The 23,747-nt window shown below is 44.9% G+C and overlaps 1 long non-coding RNA gene across 3 annotated transcripts in view; it reads right to left on the bottom strand.

Annotated features, from left to right (window-relative positions):
• Positions 1–1,832: 1,832 nt before the first annotated feature.
• The window catches only part of LOC130709100 (uncharacterized), a 55,569-nt gene continuing 33,654 nt past the window's right edge, over positions 1,833–23,747 (bottom strand). For all 3 annotated transcript variants that reach the window (XR_009009586.1, XR_009009585.1, XR_009009587.1), the window contains 4 exons: positions 11,893–11,952; positions 9,799–9,905; positions 8,144–8,384; positions 1,833–4,352 (listed from right to left, as the gene is read on the bottom strand). This is a non-coding gene — a long non-coding RNA (uncharacterized LOC130709100). The remainder of the gene's footprint in view (positions 4,353–8,143; positions 8,385–9,798; positions 9,906–11,892; positions 11,953–23,747) is intronic.

Genomic DNA, 23,747 nt, shown 5'->3' with positions numbered 1-23,747 from the left:
GCTTAGAGACCAAAGGTTGTGCTAGCACACTCATGCCACTCTCACTGACAAAGCCGTCCCCCAGGCGTGTGGCAGAGTTCCTGGAGGCTGTCTCTCGCTGCCCCAGTTGAACCCCATTCCTAGGATGCTAACATTGCCATACTTGGGGCAGGTAATTCTCCCTTTAAGGTGAAACAGATTTCAAGCAGAATGAACACACCTCAAAAAACAACAAGGGGGGGAAAGCCTTGTTTTGTCCAAGGGTGTTGAGAGAGAACAGGCTCCCATTGAGCCTTGGGGATCGGAAAGGCCACCCTCAGTGTTGCCTCCTCTGGGGGAAGGTGGGTCAGGCCAGGTCAGATGCTGCCCAGCCCTGGCGGCTGTGCTCTGGAGACCGGAGGCCAATGGCAGGGGGCACTGAGATTCCCCAGGCTCCTGCCTTGTCAGTTTCCTCTGAAACTGATTAAAATGAAATGCAAACCCAAGTCACTAGGGAAAAAAGGTCAGAATTTTACTCCCGCCTGCTCCCCTCCCTCCTCAGCACACTGCGCTCTGGCCTGGGTCCCATCACTGCTCAGATTTCCCCTTCACCCGAGCAGCCCCGCACTGCCCAGAAACCCCAGAGAATGGCCCCATTGTAGATGAGACAAACCAAAATAGCAGCATCTTCTGTTCTCAGCCTTAGGGAGATTCACTTAAAACCCCAAAGTCCCAGATGTGGACGACAATGGAAGTCATTGTTGCAAATTAGTGATCCTGGAACAGATGAGAGGCAGGTAGTCAGAAAGCAGCCAGTGTGGTGGGCTGGGCTGCAGGGAGAGGACAATTACACAGTCACTCCATTAACCCAATTAGCAATCACTGGCAGGAATTCTGTTCATCACCAAAGAAGCACGGTGGGGAAGGTGGGAAAAGGGGACAACGAACTGGTAGAGGGTTATGGGGGCTGTGGTTGGGGAGGACGAGGATCACTGCTGGAACAAAAGGTCTAGAAATAAAACTTCAGTTATTCCTAGGCTGGTAAATGTTATTTTTATCATGTTTTAAAAATGTTCTGGGGCTTCCCTGGTGGCGCAGTGGTTGAGAATCTGCCTGCCAATGCAGGGGACACGGGTTCGAGCCCTGGTCTGGGAAGATCCCACATGCCGCGGAGCAACTGGGCCCGTGAGCCACAACTACTGAGCCTGCGCGTCTGGAGCCTGTGCTCCGCAACAAGAGAGGCTGCGATAGTGAGAGGCCCACGCACCGCGAGGAAGAGTGGCCCCCGCTTGCCGCAACTAGAGAAAGCCCTCGCACAGAAACGAAGACCCAACACAGCCAAAAATAAATAAATAAATAAATAAATTTTTAAAAGAAAAAAAAAATGTTCTGGATTTCTTTTTAGACTGTGCCCTAGAGCATTTGGATGAACAGTGTTTGTGTTAATTAATAAATCAACACATAATTAATAATAAATTGACATATATACACTAATATGTATAAAATGGATAACTAATAAGAAAAAAAGAAAATCCCTTTGGATTTGAAAGATAATAAGAAAATTAGAGAATAGTCTTAAGTATATAAACTCAGTAAAATTATGAAAACAAATCTCAGGACACTAACATACATATTACTTAAGAAATTTTGCAATAAAATAAATCCAAGACAGGTGATCAAAGTTTTGTTTTGTTTTGTTTTGTTCTTAAGATAGAGAATTGTGCCTTTTTTTTAAACATTTTTATTGGAGTATAATTGCTTTACAATGGTGTGTTAGTTTCTGCTTTATAACAAAATGAATCAGTTATACATATACATATAGCCCCATATCTTTTCCCTCTTGTGTCTCCCTCCCACCCTCCCTATGTGCCTTCTTAAGGAAGAGGAAAATGAGTCAGTTTGGTAGAGGGAAGGGAGGTGCAGTTGCCAAAGAAAGCAGAATGTTTGATCAAGGATGCTCTGTGAAATGACAAGAAAAGAATATCAATAATACTAACAATAAAATTAACACTAATAACTGCATAAATAAATAATCGGAGCACGTCTCCACTCTGCAGCAGGCTCTGCTGTGGAAACTGTCCGGGTGGCCTGGGAAATGGTGACTGTGGACTCTTGATTGATCACAGCTGTCATGTCCTCAGTCATTCCGTCCAACAAGTCAATCAACACGTCCTAAGTGTCTACCTGGTACTCGCTAGAGTTTTGTGAGTGGGGGTGTGGACACAGCATGAAGAAGGCCACAGCTGTAAGCACTACTGGCTTTAATAAGTAGTGTTTACATTCAAGTCACAAAATTCTGAGCAGAGAAGGGACAGGTTAATTGGGAATGGGAATCAGGAAAAGCTGCACAGAGGAGCTGGATTTTAAAAATAAAGGTCAGATTATGACAGATGGAATGGGCAGGCTTTAGGTTACAGAGAAGGTGTAAGCGAAGGCACAGAGACAAACTTTTAAGGAGCAGGTGCAGCCCTTCTCCAGGGGGAGGCTGGGGTACTCAGAATACGGTGACCTTAGCGGCAGAGATGACCAGTTGGGAAAGAGGGCATTGGAGTGGCCACTGATGACTGGAAACACGGTGAGGAAGGTCCTCCCACCCCCTCTGCCTGGATTTTATCTTTTTTAGAGGCCACAGGGTGAGGGACTGACCTGGGATCTTCGTGTGGCTGCCTGGGGCTGCAGGAACCAGGACATTGATAACTACAGCCTTCATCACAGTAAGGAAAGGGAGAAAGGGAAACCTACCAAGTCCAGAGCACTGGCTGACTGTGGGAGGACAGATGGAGAAGATAAGCCCAGCCCCAGGGGAAACAATGACTTGATTAGGTGTCTGCCCATCTCCTTCCCCACTCAGACCTGGGAGCCGCCCTCCCACAGCTCCCTCCCCCAGGCCCACTACCTCTCACTCTGTTATCACTCTCTCCACACGCCATTGTGCTCTCACCCAATTTCTCTCCTGCTCTTATTCCCTTCTCACCTTTCCCAGCCTTCCAGCCACTGTGAAAGAGAAAAATGGTAAAACATGCAAAGCTTTGACTTCAGCACAAAGGTGAGGTGTCCTGTGTCTCCTGTGTTTGACCAGTTGCAAGCCAGCTGTGTCTGGTTGCTCAAGATCCAGCTAAGCTTTGCTGCCCTTTGCAGTCTGTCTTCAGGATGCAGGGGCTGGGAGGGCAGGCACTGACCTTTGACCACACAGACAGTAATTATTTGCTGATAGCCAGCATGATGACATGTGGAGAAACTAATGCCCACCAAAGGATTTTAGGAAAACATTCTTTGATCACTGACCGATGGAATTTCCGTATCCCCAGAGGTGTCTCAGGCATATGTTCTGAGATCTATGGAATTGTTGTGTGCATTGGGGTGAGGGCTGGGAAACATGTCCGTCTTGGCGTCTGGGCCTGCTTTCTTCTGGGTGTGGGTCACCAACCTCCTCATGGACACAGCCTTCCTTCTTCCATTCTGGTTGGAGATCACCCAGGCTCCTGGAAGGCCCTTGCTCCCTCCCCGCTCAAGGCTGGGATGGTGTTTGTATGTGTTTGTATGGGTATTCTATACCCCCTCTGTACCCAACCACACAATACCTGCCTGTTCTCAAAGGACCAGCCCAAAGCCACTCCAGCTTCTTCTCAGGTTTCATAACCCCCTCGCGAACTGCACCTGGTCCTTCTTCCCCTGAGGCTGCAACGTTGGAGGCTGAGTAGATGGCCTGCTGGTGGCTCCCACAAGGCCAGGCCCCCGAGGCGACTGGGGTTTCAGAGGCTGGCTCACTACGGCAAGAGTCAAAGAGAGCCTCGAAACACGGGGCATCCTTCAGGAGTGAGCTACCTCTGGCTCCAAGCAGGAGGAGACCAACAGGTCTCAGGCTGGGCAGAGGCAGGACAGCTACTTTGGAAGTGCAAGGAGGTGCGCACAGGCACTGGCGTGGTGCCTGGAGGGCTTCCCAGTGTCCCCTTGAGAGCCCCTGGCCCACCTCCCAGCTAAGCTCAGCTGGGAGGCTCGGGCTCAGCTCTAAGGAAGCCTGGACGGAAATGGCCGTGAAGCTCACCCTTACCCGGCAGCTCCCACTACCAGCACAAACAGGCCTTTAAAAAGCCTCCTCGCTTCCTGGGGTGGGTGGGCAGTCAGGGCAAGTGGCTGCTGGTGGCCACTGCATCATTTTCTGGTGCAGTTCCAGGTGGCCGGCGTCACTGCTTCTTTTCTGTCCGGATGCGGAGGCCAAGGGGTCTCCTGGGAGAGAGCTGCTTTGAAGCTCCTGCGCTGAACTCCTGCACGCTGTCTTGGTGTTGGGAAGCCTTACAGCTGCTCTGCGCTGGCAAAGCCTTCTCTCGCTAACGCGGGGCTTTTTGGATCAGGGTGCTGGTGAAGCAGAGCTTTGGCAAGAACGTTGGCAGCTGCTGCCAAGAGGAGAAAGAAGGGAGATCATTAGACCTGGTAATTGGTTTGCTTTTTACTTTTTTATAGGCAGCAGTGACTATGGCTGGGAGAAGACACAGAAGAAAGTTGTCCTCCAGGATCAAGGCTAAGCTGTCTTGATTTTAGGGGAAAATGCTGGCCCCCGGCCAGTCCACGACTTCCTGTCACGTCTTGCCTGGCACATGTGTCTGGCTGCGAAATGATTCTCTGCACCCCATGCTGCCCCCAACACAGCAATGCAGGTTTATGGTACCCAGGTCCATGCTGAGCCCGGGACCAGGCATCTTAGAACCTTGAATCCAAAGGTAACCTTTAGATGGATTTGCCCAACTCTGACGTCTCCAAGAAGAGACGCTGTGGGGCTTATTGCAAAGGGCTTTATGGAAGCCTTTTGTTTCTGGGCAGAGCTGACTCATCATTTCCCTCAGATAAATTTGCTCTCTGGGAGGTTTCCAGGCCCCCACCCCTCCAGTTGGCCGTTTCTCCAGACCAGATGGCTCATGTTAGATCTCAATTTGCAACGTGCTACCCTTCATGGGCACATGTTCTGGATTCGTCCCAAAACTGAGCAGCTGATTCACTCGAACGTTCTGGGGAGTCCTCGCCATTTGATTCCAATTCAGCACATCAGCATAGAACCTGCGAGTAGGATTTCCAGTTTTTGTGGGGAGCCTATTGATTCTAAGCCCAGACCCAGAAGTGCAGTCCTGGGAGGCTGAAGTCAGACCTCAGGCAGGGTGCCCCGGGAGCTCTGCATCGGGTCCCTGGGTTCTGGTGTTGCCCCTGGGAGGGCTGCTTCCTCAAAGTTCATCAGAAGTGGACTCAGTGGGATCAATGACCTGTTTTTGTGGCCATTTAATATCTTGGATAAAAGCAGAGGAAAGAATTCATGACCAATTTGAGCTCTGAGAGTTTAGGTTTAAACAGGATGGCCTTTCTCCAGCTTCCCTCCTTCCCAGTTACCGACCGTTTATACAGTAGACAGTTATTGAGCAAGTACTGTATGCCAGACATTGTTCTTAGGGCTCAGGGATAAGGATAAAAAGATGATCCTTGCCTTCAAGGGACTTAATGACTAATGTCTGAGATAGGCAGGCACTGAGAACAAAGTGAGTGAGAGCTGATGTAACGCAGTGGTCAACAGCCCAGACTCAGGAGCCAGACCACCTGGCTCAGGTTCCTGCTCTGCCACTTAGAAGAAGCATGTGACTTTGGACAAATTACTTCACCACTACGTGCACCAGTTTCCTCATCGGTAGAATGAGAATAATAATGATACCTACTTTAGTTTTTTTATGAGGATAAATTAGTTACTAGATTTAAAGTGCTTAGAACTGTGCCAGGAATAGTGAGGGTGGTACACATCTGAGATAGGTTAAAGCTGTAGCCTCAAGAGGACTAATTGGATGAAGGGCTTAAGAGGAAGGAAGAGGTAAGGTATATACCCCAGGATTCTGGGATCTGGACATGTGCAGCCAGGAAAGGTCTTTTGAGTCTAGGGACCACTAGCATATATATACTTTATTTTAAATGTAAGTGTAGTTGATTTATAATATTGTGTTAGTTTCAGGTGTACAGCAAAGCGATTCAGTTATACATACATATGTGTATATATGTATTCTTTTTTTCCTTGATTCTTTTCCATTATATTTTCTTACAAGATATTGAATATAGTTTCCTGGGCTATACAGTAAATCCTTGTTGTTTATCTATTTTATATATGCTCATGTGCATCTGTTAATCCCATACTCCCAGTTTATCCCTACCCCCCCTTCCCCTTGGATAACCATAAGTTCGTTTTCTCATTGTGAGTCTGTTTCTGTTTTGTAAATAAGTTCATTTGACTATTTTTTAGATTCCACATATAAGTGATAGCATGTAATGTTTGTCTTTCTCTGTCTGACTTACTTCACTTAGTATGATATTCTCTAGGTCCATCCCTGTTGCTGCAAGTGGCATTATTTCATTCTTTTTTGTGGCTGAGTAATATTCCACTGTATGTGTATATGTGTGTGTGTGTATATATATATATACCACACCTTCTTTATCCATTCATCTGTCAATGGACAGTTAGGTTGCTTCCATGTCTTGGCTATTGTAAATAGTGCTGCTATGAACACTGGGGTGCATGTGTCTTTTCGAATTAGAGCTTTTGTCTTTTCTGTGTATATGCCCAGGAGTGGGATTGCTGGATCATATGGTAACTCTAGTTTTAGTTTTTTAAGTAACCTCCAGGCTGTTTTCCATAGTGGCTGCACCAATTTACATTCCACCGACAGTGTAGGAGGGTTCCCTTTTCTCCACACCCTCTCCAGCATTTATTATTTGTAGACTTTTTGATGATGGCCATTCTGACCAGTGCAAGGTGATACCTCATTGTAGTTTTGATTTGCTTTTCTCTAATAATTAGCGATGTTGAGCATCTTTTCATGTGCCTGTTGGCCATCTGTATGTCTTCTTTGGAGAAATGTCTATTTAGGTCTTCTGCCCGTTTTTTGGTTGGGCTTTTTGTTCTTCTGTTATTGAATTGTATGAGCTGTTTGTGTATTTTGGAAATTAAGCCCAAATTGTCAGTCGCATCATTTGCAAATATTTTCTCCTAGTAGTAGGTTGTCTTTTTGTTTTTGTTTATGGTTTCCTTTGCTGTGCAAAATGTTTTAAGCTTGATTAGGTTCCATTTGTTTCTTTTTGCTTTTATTTCTACTGCCTTGGGAGACTGACCTAAGAAAATACTGCTACAATTTGTGTCAGAGAATGTTTTGCCTATGTTTTCATCTAGGAGTTTTATGGTGTCATGTCATATTTAAGTCTTTAAGCCATTTTGAGTTTATTTTTGTCTATGGTGTGAGGGAGTGTCCAAAATTCATTGATTTACATACAGCTGTCCAGCTTTCCCAACACCCGTTGCTGAAGAGACTGTCTTTTCTCCATTGTATATTCTTGCCTCCTTTGTCAAAGATTAATTGATCCTAGGTGTGTGGGTTTATTTCTGGGCTCTCTATTCTGTTCCATTGATCTATATGTCTGTTTCTGTGCCAACACCCCAGTGTTTTGATTACTGTAGCTTTGTATTATTGTCTGAAGTCTGGAAGGGTTATACTTCCAGCTTTGTTCTTTTTCCTCAGGATTGCTGTGGCAATTCTGGGTCTTCTGTGCTTCCATAGAGATTTTAGCATTATTTATTCTAAGCTGTGGAAAATGTCATAGGTAATTTGATAGGGATCACATTAAATCTGTAGATTGCTTTGGGTAGTATGGCCATTTTAACTATATTAATTCATCCAATCCAAGAGCATGCGATATCTTTCCATTTCCTTGAATCATCTTCTATCTCCTTTATCAATGTTTTATAGTTCTCAGTGTATAAGTCTTTCACCTCCTTGGTTAAGTTTATTCTCAACCAAGGAATTTTTTTATGTGATTTTAAACATGATTTTATTTTTTTTTTACTTTCCCTTCGTGATATTTCACTGTTAGTGTAATATATATATATATATATATATATATATATATATATATATATTTAATATTGAGTAATTATGGCCTTGGTTTGTTTCTTTGTAGAGTGGGGATAATCATATCTTCCCTTCCAACCTCAGAAAAGCCAACATTTGAATCTACTATGTACCAGACAGTTTTATTCCGAATATTTGAATCTACTATATATCAGACAGTTTCATTCTAAGATTGAGATAAATAACATATTTTAAATGTGTTTATTTTAAAAATTGTGATTTTCTCTCTACCACCGCCTCCCCCACCTCATACCCACCAGTAGCCTGGGTAACTGAAAGACGACCAAGCAGGCAGCACTTTGATCTGGCTTTGATAACAGCAGGTACTGCTGTGGTCCTGTTTTGCCTCCATGCGATTCATCACATTTCCATGCTGTTTAGTTCCTGGTTACTAAAGCCTTGTGACCCCACCGGAGGCTGGTGATTTCTTCAGAAGGAGGATCTGGGAGCAGTAAGAAGCCTCGTGAGAAGGTCTGGGCTGCTCAGAGGTGAAGTTTCCTGGAAGATATGATGAGATGGGTTGAGGACACACATTCCCCTGTGCAGACCGGTCCCTCCGGGTCCTGGAGGAGCTTCAGGCTCCTAGGAGCTTGTCTGTGCCACAGGGCTTCTGTAAGGCAGGCTCTGCACAAAGCATGAGCTTGTTAACGGAGGTGGGTGGGGAGCATTCACATCCTTTGACTGAGGGGAAAGGCCGGATTGGGGGGTGGTAGTGCGGGGAGCGCCTCACTGTTTACTCATTACCGTGAGCTGCCTTCAAGTGTCCTGGAGAGACTTCTTGGCGAGGTTTCAGAGCTTGCCACCAAGATTATGGCCCCGGCTGGCCTGGCAGCCGTGTGAGGGAGGAGGAAGTCTGCAGCAGATGCAGCAGGATTCCCGCCTGTTTGGGAGACTGGCCAACTCTAACGGGATTACCATCCGCTGCCCTGGTATCCGCCAGGAAGTTGTGAAATGAAATCTCAAGGACCCTACCACAGAGAGTGTGTGGGATGACTTGGCTGAAGCAAGAATCCTTGGGGAAATCGGTCCACTTCCCTGGCACTCCATTAGTCTCTTTCCAGAACAGAAGCTCCGCCTCGGAGCCCAGCACTGGGCAGCTGGTCTGTTCTCTGCACGGCAGCCTGTGGCCTTGGGTGGGGACGAGAGAGATGGTACCCTGGCAGGATGCTGGGGGGTGATGCGGTGACATGAAGGAATGCCTGGGCTGAACTCCAGGAACCGGAAAGTGATCCCTTGCTCTCTTCTAAGCCTCTCCCAGGCCTCTGACAACCCCACACTGTAAGGTCAACAGGGACTGCCTAGGAGATGGTTATCCAACCCTCTCGGTGGATGGAGGAAAGCACCCCTGAGCTTGGTGTCCACATTCTGGGTTGGAGGTTCGGCCCAGTCCCTTAACCTATCACTTAACCTATGGGGCCTCATTGTAAACTGCTTATCTTGTGAGGATCAATCAGGAAATTCTTTGTAAATTGTAAAGTGCTTTAAATGGAAGGAATTGCTCCAGGCACAAAATTCTCTGGGAATTGCTCCCAGAGAGTCAGAGGAGCTGAGTGGAGCCTTCTGGGCCTGACTAGGTCTTCTCCTGAAGACAAAGAGAAAGGACCTTTCACATGGCCCTTCTTTCTGGCTTCATCTGATATGGGTATCCCTGCTCTCACTGGTGGTCTGGGGTCCTAGCAGATAAGAGTTTCTGTGCCAAGATCACAGAGCTGACTGGTTTTCTTGTGACGACAGGTTTACCTGTGATGCCAAGCTCACTGGTCTTTGGGGCAGCCTAGGGGATCCCCAGCCCAGGAACCAACAGGGGCCCTGTTTTCAGCAGGGTTTGTGTTTATACATGACAGTGTCTTTACCTTTTATCTAGCAAGAGTGAGTAATCTATTTGGGATATTTAACAAAAACCAGACATTACCTCACTGGTGTCTTATCCAGAGCTGCTCCAGTCTTCCCATTAATTCCAGTAACTCAGGGTCTTTTGCCATGTTGAGCAGTATAGAGAGAAATCCATACTCTTTTTCTCTGAGTAAAGGGATTCACAGAACACACTGTTCTAGTATTTGTATTCAAGCCCTTTCTTTTCCCAGTAAACATCTGTTTTCTTTATTCTGAGAACATGGCAGAGGAATTAACCCAGCTCATCCCCCAAACCATCCTGACTCTAGTTGGGTTTCTCTGACGCCCCTCTTCCCTCAGGGATATGAAGAATTTATGTGTGAACTCGCACTGGCCTCACAAGGCAGCATCGGGAAATACCAGCAGCAGGAAGACCACCTTCTCTGAGGCCGATGGCTGTTTTCTAACAGAGGTGTCAGAGATAGTGGCTCAAGTCATCATAGGCTTTGTGAGCAGCTGTCAGAGTACAGACTGACGGTGTCTCATGTCTCCCCAAGGTGTGCAAAGGCCTGCCTGCTTCTTGAAGAAGAACCTGCCATCGGTCATCATGGAACACCCCGTGGGTCGTCCTCACATAGGAAGCTATCATAACCCCAGGCCAGGCAATGTTACATCTGTGTCTTGCAGTAGAAAAATTGAGGCCCAGGGACTTCCCTGGTGGTCCAGTGGTTAAGAATCCGCCTGCCAATGCAGGGGACACAGGTTCGATCCCTGGTCTGGGAAGATCCCACATGCCGCGGAGCAGCTAAGCCCGTGTGCTACTGCTGCTGAGCCTGTGCTCTAGAGCCCGTGAGCCACAACTACTGAAGCCCGCGCGCCTAGAGCCCATGCTCCCCAACAAGAGAAGCCACCACAATGAGAAGCCTGCGCACCACAACGAAGAGTAGCCCCCGCTCGCTGCAACTAGAGAAAACCCATGCGCAGCAACGAAAACCCAGCACAGCCAAAAATTAAACGAACTAAAAACAAAAAAATGAGGCCCAATTAAAAACTTCCATGTATCCAAAATCATCATATATTAGGTGATATGAAGGAATAATTGCTAATTTTGATAGGTATCATCATGACGACAACGTAAGAAAATGTCCATAGTGGTATAGATGCTTACTGAAGGACATAGCAGTGAAACGACATACCATCTGGGATTTGCTATAAAATGTGTCAGCAGAAATATAAGAAAGAAAAAAGAGATAAGATGAGTGACACAAAGCATTGTTAATGGTTGAGTCTGTTCTTTCAGCTTTTGTGGATGATTGGATGTTTTCATAATAAAAAAAATAAAATAAAGGCACTGTGAATAGTGTTAAAAGACAAGACCTACACTGGAGAAGATATTTAGAACACATGCATCTGACAAATGATTCCTATCCAAAATATATAAAGAATTACAAATCAGTTTTAAAAAAACATCAACCTCATAGAAAAAAAGGGCATAAATTAGAACAAGCAATTCCATTCCTAGAAGGGGAAGCTTGAATAACCAATGCCCACACTCACTGGTGACCAGAAAAATGCAAATTACAAAACAAGACACCAATTTATGCCATTAGATGAGCAAACATTTTAAAGTCTGGCAATACCAAGTATTAGTGGAGGAATAGAGTTTAATACATATATTTAGAAAGCAATTTGGCAATATCTGCTAGAAATGTTTATATCCTACAACCTAGGCTTCTACTTCTCAATATATATCCCTTAGAAAGTCTAGGGCAAGTGCACAACATATACTTCGAACACATACTTCGATGTTCATTACAGCATTGTTTATAATAGTTAAAACTAGAAAAAATGGATAAATAATTCATGACATAGTCATTATAATGGCAGACTACATAGAAGTTAAATGAATGTGTTCCATTATTATATATAATTGTACATAATTCATATATATGAGTCATATATATACCCATAATTATATATAATTATGGATGATTTTCTAAAACATAATATGAATATTGAATGAAATGAAAATTGCAAAAGAACATGTATGTTATTACATCATGTATATAAATAACTTAAAACATCTAACATAATATTTTTGTCTCTCTCCCTATGTCATAAGAGTACAAAAATAATTAGAAGGGCCGCAGAGCAATAGGAGAATAGTACTTACCTCCAGGGAAGGAGAGAGGGAGTGAAGATGATCTCAGTTTTATCTGTGTTTGGTTTTTCTCTAGGAGAAAATGTAAAAAACGAATCTGAAGCAAATATATCAAAAGACTGACATTTGAAATATCTGAGAGGTAGGTACAAGGTGTGTATTACATTGTTCTCTGTACTACTCTGCATATTTCAAATATTTTCTAATTTAAAAAATGATTTCTTTTTTTCTAAGTTGAAGTATAGTTGATTTCCAATGTTATATTTCTGGTACACAGCAAAGAGTGTGTGTGTGTGTGTGTGTGTGTGTGTGTGTGTGTGTGTACACATACACTCTTTCTCAGATTCTTTTCCATTATTGGTTACTACAAGATATTGAATAGAGTTCCCTGTGCTATACAGTAGGACCTTGTTGTTTATTTTGTTTATCTGTTTTATATATAGTAGTTTGTATTTGCTAACCCAAACTCCTAGTTTATCCCTCCTCCCCCTTTCCCCTCTGGTAACCATAAGTTTGTTTTCTATGTCTGTGAGTCTATTTCTGAAAAAACAATTTCTTAATTGAGGTCCTAAAGTGCCTCCCTTCTAAATATCACCCTTTCTTTTTCTCCCCCCTCCCCCAATATTTTAACCAAATTATGAGTAATTTAGGCGTTTGTGGACATGTGTGGAACTCCAACCAACATTTATGTGTTTGCCTCTAGGGACAAAGCCTCCTGGAATTCAAACATGTTTTTCTGGAGCACCTCGTTTCTAAGTTGGGGAGCGTCTACATTCTAAAGATCACCTTTTCCTATGACTTCAGAACCCCCTGACTCACCTTGCTCCTCTATGAAAATGACTCCCGAATCTGATTGACACCCTTTCTCTCCCCAGCATCATTCCTATATCTCTAATTCACTTCATGGCTAGTTTTTCTATTATCTCAAATTTATCCTCCAAATCAATTATCTCTACCACTGCTGTCTCAAAACAGCTCTTTCCTTTAGTTTGCTGTTTCTGTCAATAGTGCACTCAATAAATGTTAGTTTTCAGAAAGAGACTCGCAGACACAGAGAACAGACTTGTGGTGGCCAAGGGGGAGGTTGAGTGGGGGAGGGATGAACTGGGAGTCTGGGGTTAGTGGATGCAAACTATTACATATAGAATGGATAAACAACAATGTCCAATTCTATAGCACAGGGAACTATATTCAATGTCCTGGGATAAACCGTAGTGGAAAAGAATATTTAAAAAAATAATGTATATATGCGTATAACTGAGTCACTTTGCTGTGCAGCAGAAATTAACACAACATTGTAAATCAACTATATTTCAATAAAAAAAATTTTTTTTTAATATTAGTTTTTATTTTCATTAGTCCTTTCAACTTTTACCTTTTCCCATTGAGTTTACTATACACAGAACTGCAAATTTGTCATCTTGAAATTCTGGGGGTTTTTTCTGAAGTGCTGTTCTCCGCCCCCCGCCAAAATGCTATTTTATATCCATTATTCCCAAGCTCAAAAACCTTATGGTGGCCCACTGCCAGCCTAAGAAGGTCCAAAATCCTTAACCGTTTGTTCGCATGCCTTCCTCTTTCTCCAGCTTTGTTGCCCACTGTCTGCTGTCACTAAGGAGGTGGCACAAGCACCCAACCATGCTGCATGTCTTCCTGTCTTCCAGCATTTTCAGTCTTGAGATGCTTCAAGCTCAGATCAAATGCCTTTTCTACAAAGCTTTCATCCAGTTCTACTGCCAGAACCATCCCTGTAGCACAGCCCATGTGCTGCCTTAGGTACAGGCAAATCTTTTTGTACAAAACGGGTCTAGAAGGCACATTCTTCCCCCTCCCCAGATCCCTTTCCATTAATGCTGAGCTCAATTATTTAGCAGACCCAGGAAGCAGAGGTGAGATGAATAGACATGCTTATCCATACAGGATCTCATCCATATAAACGTTAAATCCATCTTTCCCCCTTCCTTTCCTTCCTCTTAGATTTTCTTCAGTGATATTAACTGTAAAGCAGGCTGGCCTCACATAGGATTTGCAGAGAAGGTAAGGTGCTTTTCTCTGACATATGGCAAGAAGCTGATGAAAATGAGATTCCTTTAAGCCTAATATTGTATCAATAATTCTAAGATGCACATTTTTTCACATGTTAATATCTCTGAAATCAAGATGCATTTTTCAAGCAATAGAAGTTTTTTTTTTTTCTTTCTTGCTGGTATACAAAAATAAAAGTGCATCTTCTATTGATGGTATCTATAATTAGATGAAATAAGGTATATGGGAAGTATTTAAAATGTCTCTAAATGCAAACAGCTTTTACTATTTGATATGAATATTAACTATCAGTGTTAAAAAGAGACTTTGGAACACTGTTCTAGGGGTGCATACTTTTGCAAAAATGGCTCCAGAACAGCATTCCACTTCATTCCCCCACAAAAGCAGCATTGTGTACATGTCTTATCTACTCTGCCTTATTTTGTAAGCTGTTAGAGGGCAGAGACCCAGAAGAAGATATACCTTGAAATTCTCTGTGTAACGAGCAATAAAGAGCAGACATAAAGCCCTGCAAGCAAAATTCCTGAACAAAAGGTTTCTATGAAGGAAGCGGCTGACCAGTCCCCAGGTAATATCTGGTGTCCCAGATAATAAGCGGGCAATCAAGAATAGAACCCGCAGTGCTCATGGCCTCGGTCTCAGGCTAGACTGCACTCTGACCTCTTTATGCATCCTGCTCTCCAAGAGCCCAAGTTTGGGCTCTCAGGAAGCCACTCCAGGCATGTTTTGTGACAACAGAGGTTGCCTGATGGCTTGATCAGGGATTCAATGTTTATACTTTTCTACTTTCCTGGCGTCCCTCCCACCTGCTTTCGTATCACTACCACTGGTAAGTTAGGCAGACCAGACGCTTCCATTGTCCTCTGTCACCTCCTCATACTACTTCTCCCAACCCTTGGTGAAGCCAGGAGCCCCAGCTTAGGTCACCTGTCCCTTACTGGTCACCTGTGACTTACTTGCCCATTCTGTCCCATTGACTTAGGCAGTAAACTCCCTGAGGTGGTAACAATCTAGGTGGTCAGGGGAGACTCTGAATGCAGTATGGTACTCCATGAATTATTAACTGTTGGAATCGTGAAAGCAAGGAGCTGTGAGTATCCGGAGAGGGTGGGCAGAGAGGGGTTTGACAACACACACACCGCACACACACACACATTTACACAAACATGCAGGATGAGTTTTCTCAGTGACTTTGTTATATGGTTTTCTGAGTTTTCTGTTTTGCTTTTTGCTGAACCTCAGTGCTTTTGCGGTCATAAGTAGGGCTGTTGCCAACTTGGTCCCAGGATGCTCGGGCAGGGGATGGGCTGCAGAGGACTTTTCTTGCTTATGGCAGCAGCAAGGGAACTGTGGGTTCCTTCCAAGGAGCTAGTGTGACTGCAGTGTTGGCGGGAGGCAGCCAAGGTGATGAGAAGGATGTGTTGATGCCAAGGGGTCTGAGGTCAGGGAGCCGCTTTCTGCGTGGCAGCCCTTCCACGTGGCGTTTCCAGCACACCCTCGCTCCCTCTCACTGGCATATCCTGGTGAATGGAGGTCAGGGAATACTATTTTGAGTGCTTCGAGAGGGACGGGAGGCTGCTGGATATATCAGCCTGCTTGTGGGAGGAAGAAGGAAGAAAAGCATCATCAAGGCTGTGCTAAACACAGATGCTGTTCTTTGACCTTCACTCCAGTTGCTACATCACTCCTGCGTATTTTATCTTTGCCAAAACCACAATGGGAGGAAGCTAGTGAGACAAAGAGGTGATCGTGGAGCCAATTTCTATTTCTAGCCTGTGGTTGACCCTGGCAAGTAACCTTGAGCAGGTCATTAACCCCTCCCTAGGGTGATTATAGTGGATTCCAACTTATGTCAAGGAACTCCTGTGAAAAGTGATAAGTTGAGATTTTAAAGTGCTTCAAGATCTTAGAAGACATGAGCAAACAATATCGCTGTGTTTGGGGCCAGCGTTATGGGCTGCCCTTGAAATCTAGCTCTCCATGCACTGGCCAGGCTCTCTCCTTTGCTTGGTGACCAAGTGCACAACACATTTAGGACTAGTAACAAAAATAGCTAACATTGATTAAATGTTGACTGTGTGCTGGGCACTTTAGTTTAATGCTCACAGCAACCTCATGAAGTACCAAAAAAAAGTCCAGAGAGGTTAAGTAACTTTCCCAAGGTCACACAGTCAATAAGCCAGAACCAGTATCTGAACTCTGGCCTCCTGAGTCCAGGGTCTGCTTTTATCCATGATGTCGAAGTGTATTTAATTACCAGGTAATTCCTCATTAGTGAGCATTTGCTATATATTCTGTGCGAGTTGGATGGTATGTGGTATGGAACTGTATAAACAGACAGGAAACACATGAAGGTTGGGTGCTAAATGGGTGACACTGAAATGCTTTTGGAGATCTGGGGAAGAGGGATCGGTATGCGCTGAACTTTGAGGGGAAAGTTCATAGAGAGAATGAGGCTTAAACCATTTTTTGGCTTTCTAAACAGAGTTAGAACATTTAGCCTCTCTGGAATCACAATGTCTAGAAAGATGCCAACATGTACTGGTTGTGGGAAAAGGGGCAGGGAGGAGGGACTACTTCAAAGTCAAATCTGGGACCTGCTGCCTACACCGTGTTGAACTGATTCGTAATACTTTGGCTCTTGAAGCCTCTGTGATGCTCAGCAGTAACGGAAACTTACACAACATTATATGTCACTTGCATCTCAATTACATAAAAAGAAACCTGCATGTCTTCCAAATGTTTTTGGCCAATAGAACACCTTTTTCATAGAATTTTTGTCACTAACTCATAGACTTGCAAGTTTGGGAACCACTGATGTAAAGGAAAGCCCCTCCTTGGAAACAAAAGTCGTTGACAACCCCCAACAACTGAAAATCAAACTCCCTGAACATCCAGTGTAACGCTGCCCTTTTCAGGGCTAGCATTCATCACACAGCGCTCTGGACATTTGGTTTTTTTCCCTGTGTGTACCATGTTACTACCCTAAGCCAGACTAGGAATGTCCCAAATGCAAACATTTGGCTGGTGTATCTTTTTATGCCCTGTGGCTCCTAGCCCACCTTGTCTAAAGAAGGTCAATAAACATATGTTGGTTTAAAAACGGAGACAGAGAGCAGAGAGGAGAAAATGAAGAAGGAAAAAAACCCGTACTTGAAATGATAGCAATTATTGGCAATTTACAACTGATTACTTGAGTTAATTGCCACTCATCAATCAGTACTCTTTGAAAGACGAGTAGATTGTTTAAAATGCAAAATAATGCAAATTTTTATCTTGGTCTTGGTCAGAGCTGGATCTGCAGTTGGAGGGAGCCAAATTTGGGACATGACCTCTAAAATATATCTTCCTTTATTAGCTTTGGCTGCTTTCTGCTGAACTGGGTGTGCCTGGGTGACTCCAGCCCTTGGAGGTTTGATGCCTGGTCCTAGAATCTCATAAAGCCTGAGTACCCCCCGGGGTCAGCATGACTGCAGATGCCAACTGAAGGGCTGCTGGTGATGCCACTGCTTGTGGAACAACTAACCCAAGGGCAGGGGGGTGCTGCAGTTAAAAGTGCAAGTGACACTTTGATCTTAGGCGTGGTCCCTGTCTGAACACACCTTACTGCCCACACCCCTGCCCCCAGTTCCCGGGGTTAAAGAGGGCACCATTCCTGAGGTGTGTGACTTTTAGTCTCTAAAGGCCCATGTCTTTATTTTTTAATTAAAATTCTTTTTATTATTGAATTATAATTGACATACAATATTATATTAGTTTCAGGTATATAACATAGTGATTTGATACATTATGCAATGATCACCAAGATAAGCCTAGTTATTACAATGTTATTAATATAATTACTCATTAGTCTTAAAGGTTCCTCCCACCCTAACTCCAGTTTTTTTTTTTAATTGCTTAATGACATTCCATTTATTTTACTTTATTTTTTATTGAAGTATAGTTGATTTACAATGGTGTGTTAGTTTCAGGTGTACAGCAAAGTGATTCAGTTATACATAGACATAAATATATGTATTCTTTTTCAGATTCTTTTCCATTATAGGTTATTACAAGATATTGAATATAGTTCCCTGTGCTATACCGGAGGCCCTTGTAGTAATCCTAACTTGAGTTTTGAAACTAGTTCACCCTGGGAGAAGTAATTCATAAACCATTTGCTGCTGACATCTAGAGGGGTTTCAGCGCAAATGGGCAGGGGCTTCTCTCCTTTTTTTCAGGAGGAAGGGGAAAGGAGTGGGCTCCTAAAGAGGGTGGAGTCCCAGCACAGGATAAAGGTGTCTCTGAACACTGGTATGAAGATTCTGTCTCCTGTGGGAGGAAATTGATCTTGTTTGCTCTTTTTGTTCTTGGTTGAGTTCCCGGTGTGGATCTTGGTGTCAGAACCACCCAGGCTTGGTCCTCACTGGCTCCTACAGATTCCTAGCCAGGGCTGCTCCCAGGCCTGGGCAGCAGGAGCTGGGTGGGAGCTCGGAGAGGTTCCTGCCCTACGTGCTGGGGGCCTGTGGCCACCTCCCCTGTTCCTGCAGCTATTTGGAAAAGACTGGAAGGAGAGGGTGGAGACTCAAAGCCTTGAAATCTGACTGTGGTTGTTTTTCTGCTAAAAACAAAGGATCCCCACCCGCGTCCTGGCCTGTTGGTGCCCTTTAGGGCAGGGCCACAGTGACCCCTGAGGAGCAGCTGCTGGAGGTGCGGCGGGACGAGCACATCCCCTCTCCTCCTCCCCTTTGCTTTGGAAGCACTCATGTACCAGTGGAGCCAGCACTGGCCTCCCGTGCTAGCTTGTGTTACGTGGATCAGCGTGAGCCCTCTACAGCCAGGGCCGAGCCCTGTCTTCGTTTCCCATTTAACTTCCCGCTGGTTCCCAGGGGGCTGTGTACACAGAGGGCCTCCAGGGGAGGCTGCTGACAGCATGGCGGAAGAGTTGGGAGTTTGGAGGCTGTTTTGAGGGGTGTGGCGGAACCCTCATCCCTGTCCTTAATTTCTCTGATGCCCGCTAAGGAGCCAGGGTGTGCACCGATCAGTCTCTGTTCCTGGCCCCGTGGCCAACTGTCACACGCGTTGGAGCAAAGAAGAGCTGCCCTCAGCGCGTTGTGTGTGGTTGGCTTGGCCTCTGAGGCTCTGGCTCCACCCGTTGGGCCACAGGTTCTCTATCTTGTGACGCCCTTCATCACCTGTCCCTCCCGACCAACCGGTTGCCTCCACTTCTCCTGCCTGGATGGGAAACGCTATGGGGGAGGGGGCTGGGCAGCTTCTCACCTGCATTAAAGCTTGAGGTCAAGGGCAGGGGAAGCAGGGGGCCGAATTGGCAGGGTTCAAATGGCACCATCAGTGAGCTCAAGGGGGCCTGGCTTCCCACCCAGGAGCCCCAGGGTGATGGGACCATACTAGGACAGGCTGGGACCTGGGGCCCTTTGCTGCAGTGCTTGCACCTGGACAAATGTCTCCTCAAGCAACAAAATACAAAGAAGCTATGAGGGACTAAAAATAACTGCGTGCATGCAAAGTTAGGGCAAATTATGGACAACAAGATACAAGAAGCCCGTGCACCGCAACGAAGAGTAGCCCCCCCCTCGCTGCAACTAGAGATAGTCCACACGCAGCAACGAAGACTCAACGCAGCCAAAAATAAATAAATTAATTTAACAAAATACTTAAAAAAAAAAAAGTTTATTGGTTTTTTTTTTTTTTTTTTTAGAAATTTATTTATTTTTGGCTGCGGTGGGTCTTTGCTGCTGCGCATGGGCTTTCTTCTAGTTGCTGCAAGCGGGGGCTGCTCTTCGTTGTGGTGGGCAGGCTTCTCATTGCAGTGGCTTCTCTTGTTGTGGAGCATGGGCTCTAGGCGTGCGGGCTTCAGTAGTTGTGGCACACGGGCTCAGTAGTTGTGGCGCACGAGCTTAATTGCTCTGCGGCATGTGGTATCTTCCCGGACCACGGCTCGAACCTGTGTCCCCTGCATTGGCAGGCAGATTCTTCACCACTGCGCCACCAGGGAAGTCCCATAAAGTTTACTGTTAAGATACAAAAAGACCAAAACCCCAACTGCCACTTCTGAAGAACCGTGAGTGAAAACAGGGTGTAGGGAGAAAAAGCAGGGTACTGCTCATTCCCCCTGCACTCAACACCACCAGAGAGGTGGACAAACCACCTAAGCCACGCCTCCAGCCCGACCCCTGGACACACACCTACCCTCACCCCATGTGAGGAACTAGCTCGGCCCCCCACTCGGGGACTGAGCAAGGGAAACTGTTACTTGTTTTCACTCCCTCCTGCTGCAGCAGGAGGCCCAGTAAAACCTTGCGTGAATTTCTTGTCTGGCCTCTTATCAGTTTCTATTGATTAAGGAAGGACAAGAACCCTGGTACGTAACAATACAACTTGCAGTCAGTTCTTGTAGCCCACATGCATCCAGAGACTTTCCAGGCTGAGCAAAAATATTTGACCACTGCTGCATCTTGGAATTCCAATGGTTTCAACCTTGATAGTGCAGTTAACTGGATGTCTTTCTCACAATTCCTTTATTCATAACGTGTACAGAGGCCAAAGTTTGCTGTGATCTTCCTATGTGGCCAGCACTATGCCAAGTGCTTACAATGTATTATCTCATTTAATCCTCACAACAACTCTACAAGGAAAGTTCAGTTATCACCCCAATTTACTGATGGACTAACTGAGGATAGGGAGGGTAAGTAACTTGTCCAAGATTATATTCCCGGTATGTGGCAGAGCTAAAAGTCTGACTGAGGCAACAGTCTTAACAACCATACTACTGTCTCATGTATATGATGATTTTCCTTTGTCCTGGATTAAAGCCTTTACATTTTACCAAATCTAGGTCTTGTGTCTATTGATCTAGCATGGGGGTCAGCAAACTATGCCCTATGGGTCAAATCTAGTCATAGCCTTTTTTTGTTAGGCCTGCACACTGGGAATGGCTTTTTACTTTTTTTTTTTTTTTTTTTTTTGGCTGTGTTGGGTCTTCGTTGCTGGGCGTGGGCTTTCTCTAGTTGCGGTGAGTGGGGGCTACTCTCCATTGCGGTGCACGGGCTTCTCATTGCGGTGGCTTCTCTTGTTGGGGAGCACGGGCTCTAGGCACACGGGCTTCAGTAGTTGTGGCACGTGGGCTCAGTAGTTGTGGCTCGCAGGCTCTAGAGCGCAGGCTCAGTAGTTGTGGCGCACGGGCTTAGTTGCTCCGCGGCATGTGGGATCTTCCCAGACCAGGGCTCGAACCCATGTCCCCTGCATTGGCAGGCGGATTCTTAACCACTGCGCCACCAAGGAAGTCCACTTTTTACATTTTTAAAGGTTGTTAAACACACACGTGCATGGGTGCACACGCACGCTAAATTGTACACTCAAAATGGTTAAGATGGTACAATTTTTTTTCTGGATGGGCCTGTAAATTATTTTTTTTTTAAACTGTGGTAAAAAGACATAACATACAATTTACTGTCTTAACCATTTTAAGCTTCCATCTCTTGGCTATTGTGAGTAGTGCTGCTATCAACATGGGTGTGCAAATATCTCTTTGAGATCTTGCTTCAATTTTTTTTGGATATATATCCAAAAATGAGATTTCTGGATCTATTTTAAACTTTTTTTTCCTAAACACCACACTGTTTTCCATAGTAGTCACATCTATTTTGCAATCGTACCAACACAATGGTTGCACAATGGCTCAAGTTTCTCCACGTCCTCACCAACATTTGATATTTTCTGGGGTTTTTTTTGACAGTGACCATCCTAATGAGGGTGAGATGATATCTCATTGTGGCTTTTATTTCCATTTCTCTGATAATTAGTGATGTTGAACATTTTTTCATATGCTTGTTGGCCACTTATATATCATCTTTGGAGAAATGTCTATTCAAGTCCTTTGCCTATTTTTAATTGGGTTATTTGATTTTTTTGTTGTTGAATTCTAGCAGCTCTTTATATACCCTGGGCATCAGATGATACGTGACTTGCAAATATTTTCTCCCCCTTCATAGGTTGCCTTTTTAATCTGTTGATTGTGTTCTTTGATGTATAAAAGTTTTTAGGTTTGATGTAGTTCCATTTGTGTACTGTTGCTTTTGTTGCCTGTACTTTTGGTGTTATATCCAAGAAATCATTGCAAGTCCAATGTCATGAAGCTTTCCCTTATGTTTTCTTCTAAGGATTTTATAGTTTGGAGTCTTATATTTAGGTTTTTAACCCATTTTGAGTTCATTTTTGTATATGGTGTAAGGGAAGGATCCGACATCATTCTTTTGCATGTGGTTATCCAGTTTTCCCAACATCATTTTTTTGAAGAGAGTATCTTTCCCCCTTGAGAAGATGGTGAATTTTATGTTATGTGTATTTTAACACAATTTTTTGTGTTAAAAAGAGAAGAATATGCAGCAGAGATAGTATTTGGCCCACAAAGGCTAAAATATTTCCTATTTATTATTTGGCTCTTTATAAAAAAGTTTGTTGACACTAGAGCTAGCGCCTACAGCATCTGGATACAGTATACCAGTGTCATATGTGTTGACAGTAAGCCCCAGCGTGATGTCTGCCATTCTCTAATTCTCTGATTCTCTTTGGAATATGCCTCTTCTAAGAGTGCACTTAACAATTAAAAACTCAGTGGATTCATTGTGTGCATGACGATGGAAGTGCCAGTGCCTGCGCCTTTGAGTCTGTGTAGATGTGGGCCTGGTTGCCTGGCAGGGCGGCCAGTGGCCTGTTTCTTAACCTTCCTGGTTGTGAAACGAGGATGAGAAATCTTGGCCTTGGAAAGGAGGGAAATGAAAGAGGAGAATCTGACCAAGTCTCACTGAAACATTGGCAGGGAGCTCTGAAGCCTTCTTAGAAGGAAGAACCAATGTAAATCACAGGCAGCATTATTATCTTAGCAAGTCTTTGAGCTCCTGGCCTAAATGTGTAAAATAATCTGCTGAGGCTCAAGAAAATGCCTTTTCTCTTTTCACACTGGATGTATGAATGTATGACCAACAGACTATCTAACTTAATGTCTTTTCCTGTCTCACTTCTCTACCCAGGTGGTGAATTCCCCGAGGCCTGGTCTGGGTCTCAGATTTCACCTGTGGCTCCTCTGAGCCCTTGGTACCACACTTAGCAGCAAACAGCGACTCTTCTTCTTTGTTTACTGCCTGACTCACGTTCTGAAAAGCCCCTAAACGAAAACAGGCCTCTAGGAAGAGTCTCTAAGGAAATAAGGGCCTTCTGCCCGCCTCTGAGAACAATCTTGAGGCCCAGAGAGCTGGGAGGGCCCTGAGTGCCCAAGTATTCCCTCCCTCACCTTCAGAAGACAAATGCTGCATCACTCCCTGCATCTTCGGCCTTCAACCCACTTCAGTGCTCCAGAAAACATCCTGAGGGTTAATTATTTCTGAGGGCTGACTCAGACGGCATTTTTCTGCCAAAGGATTCTGTCAGCCAAGCACCGTCCTGCAGTTACCCCTCGTGAGGAAGCCTTTGTGAGTCCTGTCAGGGAGGAAGCCCCACTGGCAGAGAGGCCCCAGGCCCTGTCGCTTGGGGTGGAGTCCAGACCTAATCCCCCAGGGTGGGGCTGGTTGCCGGGAAGGGAGCTGTCGCTGGGCGAGTGAGGGAGGCCTGTGTGAGAAGCCGGCTCCAGAACACTCACCACCAGCTGCCTTTCAGTCAGTCCCTGTGGGGCTACCGCTTGCCTTTCATTTTGTTGATTGGAGACTGTGTCCCTGAATGGAGCCTAATGTCCTTTTGAAATTATCTGTTCTCTTTTTCTCTTTTAAAAATTTCTCTTGCATCCTCCATTTGGTTCAGATTGTCACTGTGTCCCTGACAGCTGAAGG

The sequence above is a fragment of the Balaenoptera acutorostrata genome, chromosome 1 (genome assembly GCF_949987535.1).
Source record: "Balaenoptera acutorostrata chromosome 1, mBalAcu1.1, whole genome shotgun sequence".
In the NCBI taxonomy this organism is placed as follows: domain Eukaryota; kingdom Metazoa; phylum Chordata; class Mammalia; order Artiodactyla; family Balaenopteridae; genus Balaenoptera; species Balaenoptera acutorostrata.
Note: the sequence above shows the minus strand (reverse complement) of the source record. Positions and strands in the feature narration are given on the sequence as shown.